Below are 9,002 nucleotides of genomic sequence, written 5' to 3'. Positions count from 1 at the left end.
GTCAAACAAATCGGAAATCGGGAAACAAACTGCTGGACAATAAGTAAGACATTGTTCCATGTATTTGTCCGGCTGATATCTCGAACAGAGGATTATATGATCACTTATCTTAAATGGCGTATCATCATCTTCTCAGTTCCGAGAGACCTTGAAAGAGCTACGATTGCCGTTCGGTTCCTGAAGTATTACAGTTACAGTTATTAGACTTATCCAAGTGGGAGACTGTTGGATAAGGTGTCTAAGTCCATAACTATTTCTGGTATGTACTTGACCCGACCCAGCATGGTCCATTTGGGTTGCATGGCACCATGCAATTGGATAGACTAAATGAGAGAAATAACACTTGTGGATTATTAATATATTATAAGTTCTAATATATTAATAATATTATTTATTTAGTTTGATCAAGAATTAATTTAGAATTAATTAAGTGATCAAAAGATAACTAATTAAATATATGGGTTGATTATGTAAATTATGCATAACTTGTATAGTGGGCTAAGAGGCTCCATGGATTATCAAGTTGGGTTAAACCCATAGGATGCTCCATGGATGCTCCATGGGAGTTACAAACCCATGGGTCATGGAAATGAAGAGTCATGACACATTAGGGTTTACATGGTGTAACCCTAGATGTGTCAACACTATATAAAGAACCCATGCTCCACCAAAATTGGTTGCACACAAGAATCAAGAGGGCTAGAGCCGATTTTGCAAGTGTAAGATTCTCTCAAAGTTTACTCCTTTGCATTTGGTGTTGTGTGAAGCATTTGAGGCATCACACTTGGGGTGCTAGGCTCACAAGGTTTCAAGGATCATAATCAACAACAAGGTAAGTTATTCTATCTTTCATTCAAGTTAAAAATGTTCCCCATGTATGCTAGATAGGAATATAACCTTGGAATTCAAATTTGCATGATAATTAGACAAACATAGATCCAAGGTTATTAGGGTTGCATGTACACTTAGGAAGTGTTAGAATGCTCAAAAACCCATCACCTTACAGGGTGAGAACTTCAGTAGTACCATATCGCCGACCTGGAACTCCAAATCTGATCGGCATCGGTCGGCATAGCTCTTCTGCCGACTGTGAGCGGTCTGTAAACTCTACCTTATGTATTGGATAAGCTCCATGGTCTGAAGGACTAACTCAGTCCTTTCCAAGACCCTATGACCAACCTCTCCCCAATAAACCGGGGTACGACATATCCGACCATACAAGAGCTCAAATGCCGGACCACCAATGATGGAGTGATAAGTATTGTTGTAGGAGAAATCCACAAGAGGTAGGTAGGAATCCTAACTCCCACCAAAATCAATAACACAGGCCCGCAACATATCCTCAAGGATCTGAATAGTCTACTCACTCTGGTCGTCAGTCTGAAGATGATATTCAGTGCTGAAATGTAACCTCGTGCCCAGTTCCTTGTGGAACTTCTGCTAGAATCAGGAAGTGAACTGAACATATCGATCAGAAACTATGGAAACCAAAACCCCATCACGAGCAACAATCTCTTGGACATAAACATCGACCAACTTTTTGGCTGAAGAACTCCCCCGGATAGCCAAAAAGTAGGCACTCTTGGTCAATCGATCCATGATGACCCATATACCATCAAAACTGCAACATCCATAAAATTCATGAAAATTTTAATCTTTTAAAACCATCCCAAAATTCATCATTGTTTACAATTTAGTTTTCAAAACATGTTTAATATTTGAGTTTTAGCAAAATCATAAGTCAAAACACGAGGATGTGCACGATCACGCCTTCGCCTTCCCGAGATCATCTGAGGTACCTGAAACATAACCCAAAACTGTAAGCCCAAAGCTTAGTGAGTTCCCCAAAAATAACAACACAACACATAATCATAACAAGAAAAACAAATAGCAAGCATACAGAGCCTTCAATCTGACTGGAATGCCCTACCGGACTATAGTCTACCTGGTACGCTCACAGAACCTACAACATGACTAGTACGCCACACCGGGCCTTCATCCTATCTGGAATGTTCTCCGGCGCTTCGGCCTGATAGGTAATCCCCATGGCCCTCAGTCTAGATGGGACGCCTTGGGTCTGTTGGCCTTCAACATAAAGCAAGACCGCCTCAACCCAACCATACATAAACCGTGTCGACATACATATATAACATACAAGCATACAAATAACCATCCAATAAACAAACAGACAGTCTTACAGATCACTAAGCATAACATCGTCCTATCTACCAGGATATAGGTCTAATAGATGACTACAGTACACAATCATACGATAAACCAGGATAACAATCTAAAGGGCCGGCCTTGGTGCCTCGACCCATAAGTACAGTGAGGAAAACTCACCTCGCAAACTGAACCGAACTGATAAGGCCCAACTCCGAATATCAGCTCTCAAACTGATTTCTATTTCCACTAAACGACCAATTCCATCAAAATCCCAAAATAGCCAAAATAACCCCAAGTTCCAATTTGGTCAAAGTTAGCTGGTCAAACCCACTAAGTCAACTGAGTCAACCCAACCGAGTCAACCCACCGAGCTGACTCAGTACGAATACGCAGGCATAATCTGGAGGTACGCTTAGCATACTCCATGCCTCACATTAACCACCAACGGGGTTGTTGACCGAGTATATGGTGCATGCTTCCTTGTATGCGGGGCATACCCTTGCGCCTCCTAAAGTGCTCATTAAGTGCTTAATCCCACAAGTCTAAATGTCAAATTTCAGATCCAAGCCTAAAAAGGTGTTCCAAACCATAAAGTTTCCAACTTTATCATTATGCATCTCTTATTAAGTCCCAAAACCATGATCCTAGTTTGTCTTAGCCACTTAAGACCTCTATAACTTGCATGCTTGCAACAAATGAGCCAAGATAGCATTTTTATGACTTAATGCACCTCAATTCTTTAGAAAGGTCAGATCCTTTGGTCTTAGAGCAGCTCATACTGATTAAGGCGAAGAAAGGGACTAAAAACACATACATTTCTCATGGCAAGATCTTAAAGAAATACAAGTGAAGATGAAAGCTTTATACCTTCTAGAGCTTCTCAAGAAGGTAAGAATCCTAGATCTACAAGTTGCTACTACACCAAGGCTTCTCCAAGAATGTTCTTCTTCCTTTAATACACCAAGAACACACACTTGAGCTCCAAAGCACATAGTAAAGGGTTAGGGTTTGCAAAAACGTCTCAAAGGAGGTGGAGGCTGAAGAAGTGGGAAAAAATGAGGCTTAATGTTGCTTAAATACCACCCATACCTTAAAAATTAGGGTTTTCCTCCTAGAGCTAGTATGCCCCGCGTACATAAGTGTACGCCCAGCGTACTAGGGTGCACCCCAGTATGGTCAATGTACACACATGTACACTCGGCGTACTCCTCTGGCGAAAATTACAAAATTGCCATTAGGGCTTGAAAACACAATTCCTTGGACTTAGGGACTAAAATGACATGAAATAAAATTATAAGGAAGGACTTAGTAGTACCTCAACATCAGGATGTTACAATTCTCCTCCACTTGAACTAGAATTCATCCTCAAAGTCTGTTGCGGTGAACAAATCCGGATAATGCTCCCACATCTCATCCAATATGCACTTTCGCAGATACGAAACATGGAAAGTGTTGTGTCTGACTGAGCTCCTCAGGAAGATCCAATTTGTAAGAAACCTTGCCAACCCTAGCAATCAACTGAAAAGGCCCAATATACCAGGGGCCCAACTTCCCCCTCTTCCTGAAGCGTATCACATGTTTCCAAGGTGAGACCTGAAACTCCAACTCAGATCGACGCCAGTTGGCATAGCTCTTCTGTCGACTCTGATTGGTTTGTAGTCTCTGCTGAATCAACTATGTGGTCTAAAGGACCACTTCAGTCCTCACCATAATTATGTGACCAACCTCTCCCAAACAAACTGGGGTACGACATCTCCGCCCATACAAGATCTCAAAAGGTAGATCACCAATGCTGGAGTGATAAATGTTATTGTAAGAAAACTCCGCAATAGGTATGTAGGAGTCCCAGCTCCCACTGAAATCAATAACACACGCCTGCAACATATCCTAATGGGTTTGTATCATCCGATCACTTTATTCGTTGTTCTACAGATGATATGAAATGTTGAAGAGCAACCTCGTGCCTAATTCCTCGTGGAACTGCTGCCAGAAACAGGAGGTGAACCAAATACCACCGTGTGAAACAATGGAGACTGGAACCCCATGGCGAGCAACAATCTCGCGAACATACACATTGGCCAAATTCTCGGCCAAAGAACTCTCCTGGATTGCCAAAAAGTGGGCACTCTTGGTCAATCGATCCAGGATGGCCCAAATAGCATGAAAATCCCTTGCCATCCTCTGCAACTTGGTGATAAAAACAATCGACTTTTTCCCATTTCCACATGGGAACCTCCATAGGCTATAGCTTGCCATGTGGCCTCTGATTCTCAACCTTGACCATCCTACAGGTCATGCACCTCTAAACATACCAGGCTATCTCTCTCTTCATACGCGACCACCAATAACTCAATCTCAAATCTCTATACATCTTGGTGGCGCCCGGATGAATAGAAAAACGAGACTTACGAGTCTCCTCTAACACCATCTGTCTGACCCCACCAGACATCAAAACCCAGACCCGACCGCATCGGGTTAACAACCCACGACTATCTGAGACAAATCTGACAATCTTATCCCTGATCCTCTCATTCTTCCAATTCTTTTCTTGAACACCCTCGACATGAGCCTCCCCGATAAATTCCAAGAGCGGGGAATCCACTAATATCCTTATACATGACACCCTATCTGAAGACCCAGCCAACTTGCGGCTCAAAGAATCTACCACTACATTCACTTTACCCGGATGGTAAAGGATCTCGCAGTCATAATCCCTGACTATGTCCAGCCACCTGCATTGCATCATGTTTAGGTTCGGATGATCCATAATATGCCTCGGACTCTTGTGATTCATGTAGATAGTACAACGGAACCGATAAAGATAGAGTCTCTAAATATTGAGGGAAAAAACCATTGCCCTTAACTCCAGATCATGAGTGAGATATGACGTCTCATGTGGCTTCATCTGCCGCGAAGCATAAGCAATCACCCGCTTTGCATGAGGATTGACCCCAAACCAGTGATGGAAGCATCACATAATACCACAAAATCCTCAATTCCCTCCGGGAAGGTCAACACCAGGGCCTCCTATAGCCTCTGCCAAAGAGTCTTAAACGTTGCATGCTGCTTAGGGCACCACCGTAAATCCACCCCCTTCCTCATCAGACAAGTGAGGGGTACTGCAATCTTGGAGAAATCCTAAATGAATCTCCAATAGTACCCTGCCAAACCCAAGAAGCTCCTGATATCTGAGGGGGATTTCGGAACCTCCCACTGCATCACCACCTCGATCTTGGTCGGGTCGGCCAAAATTCCATCCTGGTTGACGAGGTGCCCCAGGAACTGGTGCTTTCGTAACTAAAACTCACACTTTGAGGACTTTGAATATAGCCTTTCTCACCTCAATACCCCTAGACGCTCGCGAAGATGCTCCTCATGCTGCTCTCTGGTCTTGGAATACACCAAGATATCATCGATAAACACAATAACGGAACGATTAATCATTGGCCCGCATACTCGATTCATCAAATCCACAAACACAGAAGGCGAATTGGTGAGCCCAAATGGCATCACCATGAACTCATAATGCCCATAACGACTCCAGAACGCAGTCTTCTCTACGTCCTCCCCCTCACTCTAACTTGATGATACCCAGACCTCAGATCTATCTTGGAGAACCAAGATGCAATGTGCAACTGATCGAAGAGTTCATCAATCCGTGGGAGGGGATAACAGTTCTTCACCATTAACTTGTTCAACTCCTAGAAATCAATGCACATCTAGTGAGAACCATCCTTCTGCTTGAAAAATAGTATCGACGTTCCCCACGGAGAACTACTCGATCTCATGAACTGCTTGCCTAGTAGCTCCTGCAGCTGAGATGACAACTCCTGCATATTAGGCGATGCAAAATGGTACGACGCCTTAGCTATTGGGGACGCACCTGGCACAAGGTCAATCCTGAACTCGACCTACCTCTTAGGAAGCACACCGGGCAACTCCTTTGGGAATACATCTGCAAACTCCCTGACCATCGAAACCTATGAAACTGAAATCTGATCCCCAACACATGTATCCACCACATAATCCAAGTAGCCCGCACACCCATGCTGAATATACTAACGAGCCCTGACCACTAAAAAAAACCATGAACCCACCTTGGTGTCATCTCCATAAATAACCAGTTCTACCCCACTTAGGGTTTGAACTACCACTCGCTGGCCCTCGTAATCAATGATAGAACCAAACCGGCTCAACCAATCCATGCCTACAATCACACAAACATCCCCCATGGGAATAGGGATTAGATCGATCGGGTAAGGCACCCCGAAGATCTCCAATACATAACCCTAATACACTAATGATGCAGAAACCCCGTGTTCGTTAGCGATAGAAACCTGCAACGGACACTCTAACTCTTCAATAAACATATCAAACTCTTTTTTAAATGAACGAGATACAAACGACCAACTCGCACCTGAGTCAAAAAACACACAACAGCCAAAGAGTTCACTAGGAAGATACCTAACAGAGGAACACATATAAGCATAACACAAAAAATAATCAACAAGATAATGGATAGAAACATACTCGTCACAACATCTGTAGCTGCTCTGGCCTTCTCGGCAGTGAGCTGAAAAGCCCGACCTCAAGCCCTTGGGGAATCCGCCCTCCCTTGGCGCCCATCTGTGATCTTCAGAGTAGATGGCGTCGGGGAATGCGCCGGATTGGCAGCGAGCAATCGACAGTTGAACATTACATGACCAACCTGATCACAATTGTAACATATATTGGTTCTCAGAACTGGGGCCAGCTAGCGACAATCCCTCGCATAATGCCCCTCATTCCCATATTTATGGCACACACCTCCTAATCAAAAAGCCTCGTCATGAACCTTACCCCCACATCCTACAAGTGCGGCCTCTCTGACCCCAAGACCTAGAATCAACGGCCTTGAACTGCTTCGATGCTGGTTGTGACTATGCTGGGGCCGGTCTCTGCTCTCTCTTCTATAAATCTATCTTAATCTCACGTCTCCTGGCAGCCTCCTGCATCTCCAACAAAGAATAATATCGATGTGTGGAAACAATCTGTCTGATAGCCGTCTTGAGCATACTCAACTAACAGGACATCTGAGCCTGCTCTGAAGCAAACTGTCACACCCCCAAACCGGAACGACGGAATCGTTCGGGGGTGGATGACGTCATGTGTATCATCACAGCAAATGAATAATAGCAATCATAGCAACACAACCATTACAGTGAATACTTAATTGAAAATGTTTACATTAGTTTGAAACTTTGTCAGAACTTGTTTGAATTACATCAAATAGTTTGTAAAATATAAACATAAAACTCTTATTGCTCCAGCTTCTGAAAAATCCAGCAAGTACCTGTCTACTGATTTCCTGAGAATACAAGCAGTTTGAAAATATCACCATAAAGCTGGTGAGTTCATAAGCGGTATTTTGTAATGAAAACTTGATGAGCTCGTAAAGGTGTTTGTATAGTTTCAAGAAAATCCGATATTTCCTTTAGTGAAAATGTAGTGTTTGCAATTCTGTATAAAACCATGAATAACTGTATGTTTCCAAAAAAATCCGATATTTTCTTTAGCGAAAATGTAGTGTTTGCAGATCCTGTATATAACCATGAATGTTCATTACTGAAAACTATAGTGATATGCGAAAATAATACTTCATGTGACTAGCTAATGCTAATCATGATGTATAAGTATTTCGTACGTGAAACCATCGTATGACCGATTCCATTTGAAAACCCTGGAAATTCTCCAATTGTAGTGTGTATTAGTTTTATTTAGCAAAATAAAACCATTGAAGAAAGACAGTTTGTAAACTAAGAGTGATTTATACATATTGTGAGTCGTATAACCATACTTGATATGACTAAAGACCTTTCCAACGTTCTTCAGGCGTCGATTTAAATGACATTTGTACACCCCAGGCGTGCCCGCCTAACTGTAGCTAGCAGTTCAGGTGTGGGATTGTCAGTCCCGAATAGATCTATTCACAAATCTGACGCACTCCCTCCAGGAGACTCTGGTTATACTATGATAGGATTTATCCCTGTACACCTAAGGGTACAGTATTGAAGTAGCGCCTCACAGTATCGTACAATCTAGTTTACATGTAGTGTAGTAGCGTTCTACCATAGTGAAAATCCGTATGTATACCGTATGTAGTGATAATTACAGTTATGAATACCATGATAAAGTAGTGATGTAAACTGTAAACTATTTCTGTCTTAGTGCATATGTTTAGTAGTGAAAGTTTCTGTACTTGTTACGTTTAGAAAATCCCAAACTATACCGATTATAGTTTACTAGTGTTGTTATGGAAAATGTTTTGTAAAACCTTTCAGAAAGCTATGAAGTGAGATTTCCAAAATAACAATTTCGCTTATGCTCAACATATTACAAAAGGGATAAAATATCTGAGTAAGTTATTAAACATGGAAATCGTTGAGTTGTATTAATAAGTTTAAAACTTAATGAAATACTTTGAGTTTGACTTGTATTCCCCCCTGAAAACATTAAAAACATGGAAAATATAGGGGTATGAACTCACCTGCAGTGAGTGGTTCTGACGTGTGGTTGGAAGAGGAGTGCAGAGTGTCACAATGATCCTAATAGACACATATAAATATGTATATGTATGAATTTAGTGTGTAGGCGACTAAATAAGAAGGGTAACACCCTTATTGGCTAGGAAACTCTAAGATTTAAGGGATACAATCACATATGATTGCATAACTAGGGTATATGGCCACCATATAGAGTTTACGGTCAAAGAGGTATGACCATTGGAGTTCACGGTCCAAGTGTTCACGGTGCTTGGAGTTTACGGTCTTAGTGTTTACAGTCCAATGACCTTATGG

This window comes from Lactuca virosa, chromosome 2 (genome assembly GCF_052849685.1).
Source record: "Lactuca virosa cultivar CGN04683 chromosome 2, Lactuca_virosa_CGN04683_v6, whole genome shotgun sequence".
Classification (NCBI taxonomy): Eukaryota; Viridiplantae; Streptophyta; class Magnoliopsida; order Asterales; family Asteraceae; genus Lactuca; species Lactuca virosa.
The sequence above is the reverse complement of the archived record's forward strand: the minus strand, read 5'-3'. Positions refer to the sequence as shown.